General features: G+C 42.9%; 1 long non-coding RNA gene across 1 annotated transcript in view; it reads left to right on the forward strand.

Moving 5' to 3' along the window:
• The window catches only part of LOC125128304 (uncharacterized), a 194907-nt gene that overhangs the window by 172944 nt on the left and 4220 nt on the right, over positions 1-17743 (forward strand). Inside the window, exon 3 of the long non-coding RNA XR_007135199.1 lies at positions 409-499. This is a non-coding gene — a long non-coding RNA (uncharacterized LOC125128304). The remainder of the gene's footprint in view (positions 1-408; positions 500-17743) is intronic.

A 17743-nucleotide genomic window follows, 5' to 3' on the forward strand; every position in this document is an offset into this window, starting at 1 on the left:
TCTATCCATCTGGCTGTCATCTCCTCTTTGGCTATTAGTGGTTGTCTTGGCCAAATTATGAATCTTCCCCAAGCCCATAGGTTGACATCCTAACCCCAGTGGCTCAGAATATGACTGTATTTGGACATAGGGCCATTAAAGATGTAGTTAAGGTAAGATGAAGTCTTAGGAGTGGGCTTTAATCCAATCTAATCAGTGTCCTTGTAAAAAGACTAAGACAGAGACTCACGCTGAAGGAGAACCATGTGAAGACACAGCAAGAAGAATGAAATCAGTCCAAACTGAACACCTTCATCTTGGACTTACAGCCTCCAGAACTGTGAAATGATAAACTTACGTTGTTTAAGCCCCCCAGTCTATGGTATCTTGTTTTGGCAGAGTAGCTGACTCATGTGGTGTCTCTTCCAGGGAATGAAGAGTGATGAGAAGAGATGCTGCTCAAGCTGCTCAGAGCCTAGAGGGGGGACCTGAGACCTTAAAGAAGCACAGACAGAAGGAGGTAGGTGGGCAACCCCCTGGCTTTGTGTTATCCATCAAACAGTGCAAAGGGGAAAAAAGGGTCTTGCATGAGCCATTGGCATGGTGGTGGCAGGATGGGTCCTAGTAGGGCAGGATGGCCAGTGACAGAAGCACTGCCCTGGTGGCTTCATAAAACAGAGTAGAGGAGCATAAGGTGGAACATTCCCAAGGCCATGCTAAAGGGACTAAGTAAATAAGGAAAAATTGATTATGATTGTGTGACCTTAGCTTATGCTTATAGATGCAGGAAGCTGGGGCACATAGGCTGTGGGAACACTGGTCCATATTTTGGCATTATTCACCTACTGTTTATGAAGCAAGGAGACTTATGCTTCTAATGGGCTGATTCTGCTGTGGGATACAGAGGAGGAAGGGCCCGTTCTTACCTCAAAAAGACCTGGTCCTGCCCTTGGCGATACTACCAGTCATGCCAGGGGAGACCTGTCCATGATGGGCTGGGAGGAATGTTCTGGACAGTGTGTAAGTGCCAGGATAAGCGGTTCAGACCATGGCCTCTTTATGAGGTCAGAGCCAAGGAAGATCAATGTGGGCTAGAGCAGTTCATTTAAGTAGCAATTAGTTATAATTAATCAATTATGTAATTGAGTAGCACTTAATTATTTACTGCCTTGTTCAGTTTTCCAACCACTCACAAGTGTCAGCTTTGTTTCCCCAGCCAGAGCTGAGGCTCCCCCAGAACACGGACAGCCTCCTTCATTGGTATCAGATGGGGCCAGGGTCAGAGTCTCACATCTAAGGACAGTGATCTGAGGAAACAGAAAGCATAGGACTATCACTGTGAGGTCAAAACTGCACAATTCTGCCAAGAAATGAATGTTCAGTGAGTCACCCTTCAAAATAAATGCAGAACAGTGAGGAGCAAACAGCCTAGGTGGGTGTGGGGTTTGTTTCAACTGAACTTGGGCAGAAGGAATGCCACTGGAGTGAGGAGCCCGCTTGGGGACGAATGGTGACAAGAAATGCTCACGATAATGTCCAGTGTCAGGACACCCCTCAGACACTGGACACTTACCATGAGCCTCTGAGGGGTGTCCTCACAGTTTCCTTGCCATGGAGATGGGGGTCCCATCGATGCTTTCTGAAGGGTCCTACCCTGACCCCTGAGCTGACCCCCAGCAGGTCCACCTGGAGCTCTGAGAGTTAGCACCAAGGGCTGGAGAATGTTGTACAAGCTTAGATCAAGGACTTGAGCTGATTCTACCTCACAGGCGTTGGGTGCTCTAATGGTGTTATTCTCTGGGAGCTGCCTCTTGGAAGCCAGATAGAAAATCAAGGGTGATGCAATGAATGGCTTCTTAAAAATAAGTGCAGAGAGCCCCAGGATTTCAGGCTTATGGGAGGCACTGCTAAGCCCCAGCCATATGGCATCCAAATGAACCTGAAGCTCCTTAAAGGACAGACTCCTACAGTTAATGCTTAATGGGATCCTGAACTTTGTGGGGGAGTCCAACGGGTGACCTCCTAATTCTGGATTTCCCTGGCTAGCTCGGGTCTGGCTTATTTGCAGAGAACGATGGTGCCTCCTGTCCCTCCGCGAGGTCAGTGGGTGTTATTACCTGCATTCACAAATGGGGCAGAACACCCCGAGACTTGCAGACTGATTGCTTTCATTAACTTTAATTGGATTCTTTCGCACTTGGAAAGAGAAGTGTAACCGGGGTTTAATTGGAAGAGCATCTCAGACCCAGGGTGACACAGGATTGTAAACATTAAAAGTGCTACAGCTGCGTTGGTGGGAAATGTTGAAGTCACTTATGTTGTTTGTAAGAACAGCTCACAGACTTGGGGATGTTAGGAAGCTCTGGGCATGTCAAATTGGGGGATTATTTTTATGCTTGTCTAGAAAAAAAATGTAATGTGAAATCAGATACATGCAAGTGAAATTACAGAAGAGACCAAACACATTTCAACTGTGCCGTGTGCCAAAAGAAATCTACAGAAGCCGGGAGACCTTCAGCGTAGGTCCAGTCCCCGAGGTGGCCTGGGGCAGCATGCGAAGCCTTTAAACTTGGATTCCACCTTGCTGACCCTTCTCTTGACTCTGTTGCCATGACTATTGTGTCCTCTGCCTGAAATGTTTCTCTTTTGTTTTTCTACATGACAAACTCCCACCCAGCTTTTAAGTCCCTGCTGTTATGTCACAGCCCTGAAGTCTTGGCCAACAGCTCCATAGGAGGTAGTACCTCTGTGCTCTCTGCTCTCTTTGTGCTTCCACAGAGCCTTGTCAGCAACTCAGCAACCCAGGGAGTAAAGAGCAGGAGGGAGAGAGATGAGGGGTCACAGATTCAGGATTCCCAAACTGGTTGAAAGGCAGTTATTTCGGGGGAAGATGAACCTTTTCAAATAGAAGCATAGTGGATTTGAGGGCGATCTGGCTGTGACATCTGTCACCCCATCGATCGCCAGGGTTGATTTGGCTGATCTGGCTGGCTAGGTGGGTGTTCCCCTTCCTCCCTCACTGCTCCACGTGCATCCCGCCCAAGCCTGTGCGCTTGGTGGAAGAGGATGGCCATCCCTGATGGAGGAACGACCGTTTTATGGTCAGGATATACGAATAGCTGCACTGCCCTGCCAGAACCTCCAAACAAGCTCCCAAAATAGAAACATAGTTGATTTACAATATTGTGTTAGGTTCAGTTGTACAGCAAAGTGACTCAGTGATATTATGTGTATATACATACATATATATAGTTTTTCAGGTTCTTTTCCACTGTAGGTTATTATAAGATATTGTATATAGTTCCCTGTTCTATGCAGTAAATTCTCACTGCTTTTCTCTTTTGCACGTAGTAGTTTGTATCTGTCAATCTCATATTCCTAGTTTGTTCCTCCCACTCCCTTTTCTCTTTGGTAACCATTAAGTTTATTCTCTTTGTCTGTGAGTCCTTTTCTGTTCTGTATGTAGATTCATTTGTATTATTTTTTGATTCAATATATAAGTGACATGATATGATATTTATCGTTGTCTGACTCACTTCACTTAGTATGATAATTTCTAGGTCCACCCATGTTGCTGCAAATGGTAATATTTCACTCTTTTCTATGGCTGAATAAATATTCCATTGTATGTATGTATATATCACATCTTCTTAAACCAGTCATCTACTAATGGGCACTTGGGTGGTTTCTATGTGGAAATGATCTTTTTAAGAAGCTAATTGGACCTAGGTATTTAATATGCATCAGCGGAACATGAGAATACATGGATTATTGATAACCCCAGGATATGCTCACCTGTCCAGCAGCACTGTGTCATGAAGCATCCACTACTGGCCTTACAGGAGTGGGTGCTGGAGAGGTCAGGCCAACACTGGCCAGCAGCCTGCCCCAGGAGAGCCCAGAGAATCACAATGCATGGATGAGTGCCTGAGGCACTGCCTTAGCCCTCTGTTCCTTTCTCACATGCCTAGTGCTGAACACTGGGCCCGACACTGAGACAACATCACCACACCTTGTCTGCCACTCTGTATCCTTTCCCAGACTTTCCTTTATCAGGACCTGCAGCCAGGTTCTTTCCTTACTCTAGGGTGACAGTGCCATCTCCTCCTGGGGTGTCTCAAGTGTCAGACAGAAGTGCTAATGATGGCATTGCTGAAACCCAGTGGCGTAGGTTCTGAGCCTCCTCCACACCCTGGATTAGATTTTCAAAGAAAGGTCTCCAGGATGTTTTCCCCACTCACCCCTCCAGGAGCCCGAGTTCATTTCCTTGGTCTGCGGCCGACTCCCCCACTGACCCTGACCCGTGGGTGGCTAGCTGGCTGCAAGAGGGCGTGACATTGGCCTTTCTGGCATGAGATGAGCTTTCCTTCTGGAGGCCAGTGCTCCTTAAAGGTGAAGTGCACACAAAGGTCACTGGCGAGGAAGCCACTTCCCCCTCCAGATGGTTCTTTGATTTTTAAAAATAGCCTTTTCTAATTCACATGAAGAAATGAGACATCCTCTCAGAAATTTTGTAAAAGGAATTAACTGTTTCGTCAGCACTCAGTGGCAGCTCAGATAGCAGATCCTGGATGAGAAGCAAGGTCTGGCTTCATCTGCTGCCTAGCCAGGTCCTGTGGGCACAGAGACTGGCATTCTCTGGGCCGTTTCAGACTCACAAGTGAGACAGACTGGCAAATTCTAGGGTGAGGACCAGCATTCAGGCTTGATTCCTGGCCTAGTCTATGGCATCACATTTGGAGATGGAGGACTCTGAATGAGGTCATTTAGTCTACACTGTCCAAAAGGGATGTCAGATCCACATGTGGCGCGTCCAAATTGAGAAGCAAGGCGTGTAAAACATACCCACCAGATTTCGAAGACTTAGTCCAAAGAGAGAATAGGAAATGCCTTATGAATAATTTTTTATGCTGATTAAATGTTGAGACAATCATATTTTGAATATATTCGGTTAAACGAAACGTACTATTGAAATTGATTTCATCTGTTTCATTTTACTTTTTTTTTTTGGCTTTTTAGGGCTACGCCCGGGGCATATGAAACTTCCCAGGGTAGGGGTCCAATTAGAGCTGCAGCTGCCGGCCTACAACATAGCCAGGATCCAAGCTGCATCTGCAACCTACACCACAGCTCACGGCAACACCGGATCCTTAACCTACTGAGCGAGGCCAGGGGTCAAACATGCAATGTCATGGTTCCTAGTTGGATTTGTTTCCGCTGCACCACAACGGGAACTCCCCATTTTCTAAGTGTAGCTACCAGAAAATTTAAAACTGTATGCGCTTGCATCCTTTTCCTACTGGTCAGTGCTGGTCTATGTCCTCTAAGAGAAGTGAGGGTAAGGGGATATGGGTTTAGCCTTGAGCTGGTATAAAATCTGAGAAACTGGATAGGGCCAGAGATCTTGAAGACGTCCTATAAAATTTGAGGGGATAAATAGCTTTTGGTGACTTGTACCAAAACAGCCGAGGTGAGGTTTCCCTTGGAATATCAATCCCCTTTTCAGATCTGGGATTAGTATAATATGAAGCATTCATTTTTGGACAGAGTTGGACTTTCTTCAGACCTAGTTCTGGGAGAGAACCAAGTTGAGTTGATCTACCCTATATGGGGGCTTCATTATTTTGACTGCAGTGGCCGAGTTGAATTTCCCTGATTGAGAGAAAATCCAGTCACAAAATTCCCAGACCAGTTCTTCAACTCCAGCTGGATAATGACCACAAGATGATTAATTGAGAACACTCACACTACGAAATGAGAACTAGTAGAGTTTACGAGCTAGTGAACCTAAGTCTGAGCACCTACAAGTAACAACATTCAATGTACACTTTTGGGTCAGATATACCTTCCAATTTCTTTTTGGGGTGGAATCGATGAATCTCTTGGGAACACCTGACTAGAGGAAATGTCTCCTCAGGGCTCTACCTGTTCTTTGTTTTTCACTACCTTGGTTTTATTTCTATATCACAGACACATCTTCTTCTATGTTTTATGTGCTCTATGTGCTGTGCTAGTTTGTGCCAGAAGAGTCACTTTAGACTTCTCAGTCTCACCAAATATGATTTCTCAGGGATATCTGTATATTTAATTCAAATTTATATACATTTAATTCAAAATTTTGAGTTAAATATTTTTTCTTTGGTCTTCTGTCTTTTTAGGGCAGCATTTGCGGCATATAGAAGTTCCTAGGCTAGCTGTTCGGGGCTGTTGCTGCCAGCCTATGCCACAGCCACAGCAACTCGGGATCAGAGCCGCATCTGCAACCTACACCATAGCTCACAGCAGTGCCAGATCCTTAACCCACTGAGCAAAGCCAGGGATTGAACCTGCAACCTCATGGTTCCTAGTCGGATTCATTTCCTCTGCACCGCGACGAGAACTCCTAAATATTTTATTATAATTATATGTTTTGTCATATCTTATGTATTACATTTTATATATTTTATTATATTTGAATTAAATATTTTATTATAACATTCTTCACTCTATAAACCTGTTATAATCATACACTTTTTGTGTATTTATGCTCATGATACATTGGTTTTAATAAGGAAAATTAGAAACAGTTTAAATGTTCTTCAATAAAGGACTGTTAACAAAATGCATTACCAATTCTGTGGAATACATCACATAACCTTTAAAACGTAATTAAAAATTGGTGCATTTACATCTCAAGTAATTACCAATAGACTTCATGTTATTTCAGTCAGCGTGCACTTTCTCCTCTCACCTGCTTAATGTTTACAATTTCTACTTAAAGTTTTTCTTTTTTAAATAAAGCTGTATATATTTAAGGTATACAACATGATGTTTTCATATACCCTGTGAGATAATTACTATAGTCAAGCTAATTAACATATTCATCACCTCGCATAGTTACCTTGTTGTGTGGGTGTGGTGAGAACACGTAAGAGTTACTCTCAGCAAATTTCAAGCACACGCTACAATGTTAATAACTATAGTCCCTGTTTTGTACATTAGATCTCTAGAGCTTATCCTCTGTAACTGAAACTTCATACTGTTTGACCAATATTTCTTCGTTTCCCCCAACCCCCAGCCCTGCCCCTGGTGAACACCATTCGACTCTCTGCTTCCATGAATTCAACTTTTTTAGATTTCACATTTAAGTGAGACAATGCAGTATTTTTTTTTTTTTTTCGGTGTCTGGGTTTTTTCACTTAGCATAGTGTCTTCTGGGTTAGCATGCCTCCACAAATGACAGGATTTTCTTCTTTTTTTTAAGGCTGAATAATACGTGGATGTGTGTGTGTCTGTGTGTACATAGGTATACATATATGTGTATACATTTGTATATATATGTGTGTATATATAGTGAATACAGTTTCTTCATTCATCTCTTGATGGGCACTTAGGCTGTTCCATATTGTGAATATCGTGAATAATGCTACAGTGAACACGGGGGTGCAGATGTGTCTTTGGATACTGGTTTCATTTCATCTGGATGTATACCCAGAAGTGGAGTTGCTGAATCATCTAGTAGTCTTATTTTTAATTTTTCGAGGTACCCCCATATCATTTTCCATAATGACTGTACCAATTTACATTCCTGCCAGAAGTGCACAAGGGTTCTCTTTTCTGCACATCCTTTTGCCAACATTCGCTATCTTTTGTCTTTTTGATACTAGCCATCCTAACAGGTGTGAGGTGATGTCTCAATGTGGTTTTGATTCACATTTTCCTCTCAGTTAGTGATATTGAGCATCTTTTCATGTGTCTTTTCATTTGTAAGTCTTCTTTGAGAAATGCCTATTCAGACCTTTGCCCATTTTTAATTGGGTTATAAATATATACATTTTTGATATTTATCCTGCAATATTGTGTTTATAGGAAATATGTATTTGATTGTGTATATTTGATCTTATTCCACTGTTCCTGCCTTGTAGCTCCCAAAGCCCTTGGAATTTACGAAGTGTTGAAAATGATAATGCTATCATTTGTTGTGTTAATAAAGTGACTTTTGGAAAGCACTAAAGGATGAGGGCTGGTTGCCAGTGGGATCAACCTTGTGATTGGAGGGTTAGAACTTTCAGCCCTCATCCCTTGAACTCCTGGGAGGGAAGAGAGCCTGGAGATTGAATCAAATGCCAATGGCCAATGATTTAATCAGTTGTGGCTGTGTAATGATGCCTCCATTAGAACCCCAGAGGACTGGGTTCAGAGATCTTCCAGCTTAGTGAGCATGTGGAGATTTGTGAAGAATGGCTCACCTTTTTCCCATAGCTTGCCCTAGACATCTCTTCTATCTGGCAAATCCTAAATCCTGTTAAAATAAATTGGTAATCTTGTAAGTAAAATGTTTCTCTGAATTCTGTGAGGCACTCTAGCAAGTTGATTGCACTTGAGGAGGGGGTTTTGGGAACCTCTTGTTTAGAGCTAGTTGGTCAGAAGTGCAGGTAACAACCTGGACTTTCGACTGGTGTCCGAAGTCCAAGTAAGGTAATTTCACCAGTTTGTTTTGCCTTTGTTGCTTGTGCTTTTAGTATCATATCAAAAAAAAAAAAAATCACTGTCAAGACTAATGTCAAGGGGCTTTTCCCCTTTGTTTTCTTCTAGGAGTTTTATAGTTTCAGGTCATGCATTTAAGTCTTTAATCCTTATGTGTGGTGAAAGGTCTGGTTTCATTTCCTTGCACATGGACATGCAGTCTTCTCTAAACCATTTATTTTAAAAATCTATTCTTGGAGTTCCTATGTGGCTTAGTGGGTTAAGTATCCTGCGCAGCCTGGGTCGTTGCTATGACATGAGTTTGATCCCTGGCCCAGGAACTTCTCCATGCCCTGAGTGTGGCAAAACAAACAAACAAACAAACAACCCCCCCCCCCCCACCAAAAACACTGTCCTTTTTCCAATGTTTATTTTTGGTGCTGCTGTTGAAGATTAGTTGACGTATGTGTGGGGGTTTATTTCTTGGCTCTAGATTCTGTTCCATTGTTCTATGTGTTTGTTTTTAAGCTGGTACCATACTATTTTCATTATTGTAGTTAATTGGAAATCAGGAAGTGTGATGCAGCCAACTTTGTTCTTTCTTCAGACCGATTTGGCTATTCAGGGTCTTTTGTGGTTCCTTATGAATTTTAGGATTGATTTTTCTCTTTCGGTGAAAATATTAGAGTTTTGATAGGAATTTCATTGAGTCTGTAGGTCATATTTATCTTGGACTTTTCATTTGGGGAAAGTTTTTGATTACTGATTAAATCTTTATTTGTTTTGGATCTGTTCAGGCTTTCTACTTTCCCTCGATTTAGTTTGGTAGGTTGTCTGTTTCTAGATATTTATCCCTTTCTTGTAGGCTATCCAACTTGTTGATGTATAATTGTTCTTAAAGTCTCTTATGAGCCTTTTTACTTCTGGGGCATCTGTTGTAATATCTCCTATTTCATTTCTAATTTTCTTTGAGTCTTATTTCTTTTTTTTTTCTTGGTCTAGCTAGGAGTTTTTCAATTTTGTTTTTATTTTTTTCAAAAAATGAATTCTTAGTTTTCTTTATTTTTTTTGTATTGTTTCTTTGCTTTTCTGTTTGACTTATTTCTGCTCTAGTTTGTATTATTTCCTTCCTTCTAACTTTGCCTTAGTTTGTCTTCTTTTTCTAGTTCCTTGAGGTTTAAAGTTAGATTGTGTATTTGAAATCTTTTCTTTTTTTAATGTTTTTTTGGGGGGCTATAAAACTTCCTTAGTACTGCTTTTACTGCATCTGGTAAGTTTTGGTATGTTGTATTTTTGTCTTTATTTGTCTCAAGATATTTAAAAAATTCTCTTTGATTTCCTCTTTGACTCAGCAGTTATTCAAGAGCGTGCCCTTTATTTTCCCTGTATTTATTATTATTTTTCATTTTCTTGCTGTTATTTATTTCTAGTTTCATTTCACTGTGGTTTAAAAGATTCTTAGAATTATTCCATCTTCTTAAATTTGTTAAGACTTGTTTTGTAACTTAACTTATGATTTAGCATGGAGGATGTTTTGTGTACACCTAAGGAGAATGCCACTGGGTGGAAATTCTTAATGTATCTTTTAGGTTCATTTGGTCTATAGTGTTCAAGTCAGCTATTTATAGATTTTCTGTCTGGATGCTCTACTAATTATTGGAAGTAGGATATAGAAGACTCCTGCTGCTATTGTATTGCTGTCAATTTCTCCCTTTGGATCTGTCAGTATTTGTTTTATATATTTAGGTGCTCTGACATTGGGTGCATATATATTTGTAATTGTTAGATCTTGTTGAATCAATTCTTTTATCATTAAATAATGACCTCCTTCATCTCTACGACAGTTTTTGACCTAAGGGCTGTTTTTTGTTTTTTTTTTTTTTGCCGTAAGTATGCCCACTCTTTCTTTCTCTTGCACAGAATTGCTTTTCCATCCCTTCTCTTTCAGCAGTGTGTTTCCTTAAGTCTACAGTGGGGCTTTTATAGATAGTGAATTGCCAGATCTTGCTCTTTTATCTATTCAGCCACTCTAAGCTTTTTGATTAGGGAGTTTATTCCATTTATATTTAAAATAGTTATTAGTAGGTGGGGACTTAACTACTGCTATTTTGTTAGCAGTTTCCTATCCATTTTGCCTTTGTTTTATCCCATTCTTCTTTCCTTGCTACCTTCCTTTGTTATGTGATGATTTCAGGGTTATATTTAGGTTATGTTTTTATTGGCTGCATTTGTTTAGCTCTAGTGACACTGGTTTCTATTCAGGTTGCACCAGCAGAGTTTCCTTTTTTCCAGGAAGTGATCAGCGAAATGCCTACCATAGTGTCTGCTGCAGAAGTTAGAAATGGTTTTAACTTTCTAATTTGCTGAGTCTCTTGTTTTGCTGCAGGAGAGACAGGAGTTGTGTGGTTGACACTGGATACTGTTAGGAAGAGAGTTAACTTCCATGTTGAGTGGTTTTGAGAAATTTTCTTCCACTGCATGGAAATCATTGATCCCAATACCCTTCCTATTTCATGGGTGGATGAGATAGGCAGTTGCCACCACTGTATGGTTTGAGGGGAATTCTGACAGCCTTCCCATCAAGACCTATCTTTGCCACGGGTCTTCTGCAAATATCCCAAAGTCCCACAATATAGGCATTGTGTTCAGTAGAGTTGTCCTTGACAGAGGTATGTCATGAACACTTTAGTATAAGTTAGGTTATTGTGTTCTTTTCTCCTGCCAAGGCAATTTCTTTGGGGGACTAAATGCTAAATAGATGAAAGAACCCTTGATATATAATTAAAAATAAAATAAGCACTTAACCATGAAACAAGTATAAGAAAATTCTTATTTCCCCCAAAATGATTACTGGATGATTTTTGAAGTATTTCAAATATCACACTTGCTCAAATATGTATTTTGTTGCTTCTATTTTGTCAGTGCCCCGATTATGGCTTAGCGTAGCTAATAGATGTTATATCAGGGCTGTGGGGCATGAAATGGGAGGGAATATGAGGGAACAAAATTTCCAGAGGCAGCAGTGAGAACTTCATTGATGTTCCCTAGTATAGGGTCACTAGCCTCAAATTTCAGAACTTTTGGGCTGGGTTCCAGTCCCTGGACAGGCAGGGGTCAGGAAGGCAAATCCCTTGATCTGATTTCTCATTATTATTATTATTATTAATTATTATTATTGCAGAGGGATTTTTTTTTTCTACTGTACAGCAAGGTGACCCAGTCACACATACATGTATACATTCTTTTTTCTTACATTATCATGTTCCATCATAAGTGACTAGATATAGTTCCCATTGCTATACAGCAGGATTTCATTTCTTATCCATTCCAAAGGCAATAGTTTGCATCTATAAACCCCAAGTTCCCAATCCATTCCACTCCCTCCCCCTCCCTCTTGGCAACCACAAGTCTGTTCTACACATCCATGATTTTCTTTTCTGTGGAAAGGTTCATTAGTGCTGTAATTAGATTCCAGATATAAGTGATATCATATGGTATTTGTATTTCTCTTTCCAACTTACTTCACTTAGTATGAGTCTCTAGTTTCATCCGTGTTGCTGCAAATGACATTATTTGCTCTTTTTTATGGCTGAGTAGTATTCCATTGTGTATATATACCACATCTTCCTAATCCAATCATCTGTCGATGGACACTTGGGTTGTTTCCCTGTCTTGGCTATTATGAACAGTGCTGCAGTGAACATGCAGGTGCATGTGTCTTTTTAAGGAAAGTTTTGTCCAGATATATGCATTTTTTATGTTATGTTAAGTGACCTACATTAGAATACCTGTTACTGGTATAGTGCTCATTAAAAGGGCAAGTCCTCACAGTCTACCTGAACAATACCCTGACTTTAGAGCAAGGAGAAAGGAAACAGTCTCCAGAGAGCTGGTGATAGGGTTCTCTCTGAAACCCAGAGGTTCTTCTCTGCAATCATTTCCCAGAGCTCCTCTCAGTCTTTCATGGGTACAGAGAAAGCACATCCCCAAATGTTTCACGTGCAGTGCCTGGTATGTGGGAGACACCAGTACATTTTTGCTGATCAAATGAATGATGGGTTCAAGCCATACAGCATCCTTCTCAATCATGCACCGGGATTACCAAACCTTTTAATATTAGGCTGACTCTCTTGAAATGATAGTAGATACTAAATATTTACTTATCTATGAGATTTTTAGAGTAGCATTCTTCCTTATAAAACCTCAGGGTGCATTTGAATAAAATTACAAATAATTAAAATCTTTTAAAAAACCATAAAACCCTTAAAAGCAAAAATGATATTTTATGGCTAATAAAGCTAGAATATAGGCCTGATTATAATGCTATGTAATCATGTATGTAATTATTACATAAATACTGTATAATCATCCTAATAAACCATGCAATTTCAGCCACTCCTTCTCCCGAAGCTTCTCTATTTATAGGCCTGATGTGTTTGGCAGGGGAGAAAAGATAGATTTAGGGGAGGCTGGAGGATTAAGCACAGTGTGTAACTTGGAAGGGCCTGTGCAGTTTACTAATTTAAGAGAATCTGCATTGGTGCTGAACAAGGAAAACCAGCTTCGGGCTCAGAGGACCCTTAAGGGAATCACCTGGACCAAGTGAGCTGGTCCTCCCCGCCCCCGCAGCTATCCTGCTTTCCACTTGAGTGCCCATCATACTCCCCACACTCCAACCACACACAGGTGTGCCCTTTCTCATCTCTGCCTTTTCACATCCAATTTAGCCCCTGGGAGGCTCATTATTCCCCTTCCCACTCCCCCACCCCCTGCTGGGCCAGTTACTTAGGTGGCAGACCAGTCTCAAAGTCTGGAGATCTCCCATCCTCTACTGATTGTCTGAGGATGCTGTTCTTGCTTAACTCCTCCCCAAGGCTGGGACAGTGAATGGGCCATCTCTTCTCTGTATCTTGCCCCTCCCCTTGTTTGTACTGGGCCCAAGTGGGCCTGGTGGGCTAAGCAAGGCAGTAGCTGTCATCTTGGGATGGAGACATACCTACTTCAGACAGCTCACAAGTCCTGTGAGCAGTGGTTCTCACACTCGAGTGTGCATTACAGTCCCGCAGGACTGGTTAAACACTGCTTTCACCACCTTGCTCCTCTCCTGCCACCAGGATTTCTGACTCAGGCAGTCTGGGTCCGATCATTTGCATTATCAAATTCCTGAGTGATCACTAGTTTCTAGGTGATGCTAAGGAGGGGACTGCACTTTGAGAACTACTGGTTTAAGGCAAGATCTTATGAGCCTGTCATGGTTTCAAGACTGATGGCTTCCAACATGAAAATGATAGTTATCTCCTATAGCTTTAAGTGCTTTCCTCTTTACAAAATGCTTTCTCATACATTCTTTCACAACCTTCCCAGAAATGAGACCAAATTGGTGTTGTTTCTTGTCTAATCACAGAGAGGCTCAATGATGTGTTCAAGGCCTGTGGCAGACAAGCAGGGGAGCTGGGGCTTGAGCATCAGCCCCTCCTCCACATACTCAGCCCCTCCCCCACACACTCCCGTGTCTCCCAGCCCTTTCTCTTTGAGTGGGACTTGTTCTGTTGGTTTGAATTTTTAGGGAACTCTTCATCCAATGATGCAGGGAATGGAACAGAATGTTCCCTAGTTTCTAGGAGGGTTGATCGCTCTACTAGTTCTGCAGAATCCCTCATCTCAGCCTCTTTTCGTTTGATTAGTAAAGCACACTCTTCTCATGTGGAAAAGGAACCCAGGCAGTCATTCACAGGATGAAACACCCTGAAGTTTGGGCCCAACTCTGGAGCTTTTAGTAGTAGCTGTGATGTCGGGAAGACAAAGAGGCTCACCGAGTTTGGCTGTTGCTCACTGCTCCTGGTCCAGAGGACTTACCAGTCCAGTGGCATCTCTCCAACTTCAGCTTCTGGAAGGTCAAGGGCTGCTGCTCAAATAACCCACATGAGTCAAGCAGCAGCTTTGCCCACGTCTAGGAAGGAGGAATTTGCCCTAATCTCCAAGGGCCATAGGCAATGGGGGGCATCTGGGAATAGATGCATTACCAACCTCACTGTCCATTTCAATCCCATTTTTACATTATGCCCTCAGATAAAACCTCTTTCTTTCTTACTACGGTTTGTAAAATCTGTATCCACTTTAGTAGAGAGATAATCTATTTATGACAGATTTCTCTTTTCTGTTAGAATGGAAATGCCATATCTTGGCAGATTATTGCCTAGAGATCCCTCCTTACCACTTCGCCACCATATGCTCCCCCACCTTTTTCATGGACTGTTCCAAAATGCCCAGGAATCCTCTAGGTCACAGTTGGCTGCCTAAGTCTTCAGCTCCTGGAGCGACTCTCAGAAGGTACAGCTGAGATCTGTGTTTTATTTTTTGGTTCTACTTTGTCTTACTTGGAAAACACTAGTAGTGAAAAGAAGAATGTTTCAGAGACATCTGTATTTTCCACACTGATTCTCATCCCACAGAAAAATATAATCAGCAGCTTCTGTGTGAAGAGAGCTGGGGTTGGAAGTAACTTGAAATGCAGGAGCCCTGTCTGAGACCTCCATTTTGGAGGGGACTTGTGTGTGGTTTCCAAGCATTGATCATTTTGAGGACTCAGTGGCTTTAACTGTCATGGTCACACTCTCCCATCTCGCCTTTCACGGTGCAGTGGGTGCTGAGCTGTGCTGCCTTCAATGACGTCTTTTTTAGGGCTTGTTTATCCTTGGGGCTCTGTGGGGAGCTGATGTTCCTTTCACAGGATGCGCATGCCTCCAGGACCGTGGCCCAGGATGGACAATCGATGACCTTGCGGTCGCTGCTGTCCTGCAGAGGGCGAGACTGGGGTTATTCACAGCTAGGTAATTGGCCCCGATGCTGAGCTCTTTATCCTCAGCAAATGCAGGCATCAGGGGGGCAGTTACAGATCAATGCAGGGGCGCTGAATACATAGGCCCCAGAAAAAATACCAAAATCAAAAATGGATTTGTGTTTAGAGTGCATTGTATATCCTGGTCTGGTTATGAATAATTTAGCCTTCCCCAGGCTGAATAGACTATATTTAGCAAGCCTATTTTGCTTATAATACGTCCGATCCTTTTATGAAGAAGCATAAAGCATAAGAGAAGTGCTCAGAGTTAGGGGTGACTTTATTCAGTAGGAGCATGGAGGCACCCTTACCTGCAGTCCCAGGTTTACCACGCATACCTGAGCAGCCAGGGGCAGAAGGCTCAGGGCACATGGAGCGGGAAATGGCCTGAGGAGTGTATCTCCCTGATTGGGGAGGGGACAGGGCTACTCTACCCATGTCATTGGTGGCTCCCAGCTGGGCCATCTACCATGAGCGAGGAAGTGGCAAGAGTTGAGGGGTGCCCAGAATTTTTACTTCCCTTCTGTCCTGTTATAGCCCCAACAGGAATAGGATGGTGATTTGAGAGGACTTTCATAGACTCTGTACATCCTGCAGAGGCAGGATGAAGGGAATGTTCCACAGAGGATAATGCAGGTTCCCAGGGCAGGGACAGCAGGGCTTCTCACCTCTCCTGAGCCTGAAAAAACAAAGGTAGGGAGCAGTTCCTCAACCCATGCAAGGGAGGGCCCTGTGGACTGGCTGTCTAATGGGAGTTCAGGCTTCGATTAGTGGTGACTCCCGCCCGTGGCAACTCCACAGGGAGGATGCCAGAAGGATAAACACTGAGACGGCACTCTCCTCCCTTCTCTCATCTCCTGTGAATGTCCCCCCCATTGATAAAACCCAACAGAAAGCGAGAAGCAAGGAAGACCCTCATGGAATCCACGTAGGTCAGCCTCCCAGGGAGAAAGAATGGAGAGTGGATCTGAAGGTACCAATGGAAGATCCCAGTGCCCCATAACACTCTTATGATGGCTTTCCTGCTATGAGTTGCACTGCACTGTCTCTAGAGGGTACCTATTAACTCGCAAACATTTAACTGTGAGAAAGTGATGGCTTAGCTGTTAGTAAAAAGTCTGGTTGGCTATCAGCTGTCTTAGGGATGGAACATAGGACATGTACATTTTATGGGTAAGATGGACATAATAGCCACAGGAAGCCAATGCTGTAGGCTCTGGGGGTTCAGTGAGAAGCAGTCCAGACAAGCTCTCCATTGGGGGCCTGTGTGTGTAACTTCTTTGGATCCCTAAGTGGCAGTGAGTAATGTCTGATTAGTAGGTTTGGAGCTGGGCTCAGAATTTACATGGCCTACCAGGCCCCCAGGTGAAACTGATATTGCTGATCTGAGGCCTCACTTTGAGACTCGGGGGCTCTACCAGCCTGCCTCGTGCCTCTTCCTGTTTCCCAGTTTGCACAGCTAGAGCCATTTAACTCACATGTGGTGATTCCACCCCCCACAGGAAGGAAGAAACATGGGCCTTTCATCGGTTCTACACGGTGTCACTTTACGGCAGATTTCACGTGGGTGGCAGAGCTGAGCCTCTGCTGCGTGTTCCAGCTCCCAACTCCCAACTCCCCTTTCTGGATTCCCTGCTGGACACGTTCTTTCCTCTAGGACTAGCACACTTGGATTTCTCTGGCTCAGTTCCTTCTGGAAGCCGAAGATGAGCAGGTGAGTTCCCTTTCCACTTCTGGGCATTTACCTGGTCCTGGATAGTTGTGACCCAGTGCTCAGTCTGGCATTTTTGGTTTGCCTGCTCAGGTTTCTTCCTGTGTTTGATGTTGAGACTTTGAAGTTTGCCTTTTCCGTGCCAGTGAGTCTAGTGTCCTGGGTCTGGCATTTCGGGATCTAACTTCAAATACCCCAGGCTACCTTCTTCTTTTCCAAGCATGGGTTATTAATTTAGTTGAACAATGTTCTTCTATTTCTATGACTTTGCCCATTTTTTTCCCTTCCTTGATTTCCGTATGTTTCCAGACCCCTCAACCCCAGGCTCCATCTCCCTCAAGCTCTGAGTTTCAGTGCTTGCTTGTTTGTTTTTTTTTTTTTTCTCCTCTATAAATGGTGACTTTTCTGGTAAGATCATGCAGCTTGGCTGGAAGGGTCTAAAATGCCACCTACATGCATGGCTTGGGTCCAAATTAATTATATTTTTTCCTTTTAAAACTTGTGTCAAGGAGATCCATGGGCTTGCTAGGCAAAGTATCGTCTGGAGATCCGTAGCTTTCAGTGTGCTCAGGGAGCTTATTAGAAATGCAAAGAGCCTCGGGCCCCACCTCAGATGTACTGACTTAGAACCCACGGTGTAATGAGAGCCTCATTGTAAGGAACCGATTAGTGCTATAGCGCCTAGAGGATGAACTGCTCCCACCTGAGACTAATTGTGACTCTCAACCTTCCCAATCGCTACTTTGTCCAACCTCCTTATTGCCACTGAT

The sequence above is a fragment of the Phacochoerus africanus genome, chromosome 5, assembly GCF_016906955.1.
Source record: "Phacochoerus africanus isolate WHEZ1 chromosome 5, ROS_Pafr_v1, whole genome shotgun sequence".
Lineage (NCBI taxonomy): Eukaryota > Metazoa > Chordata > Mammalia > Artiodactyla > Suidae > Phacochoerus > Phacochoerus africanus.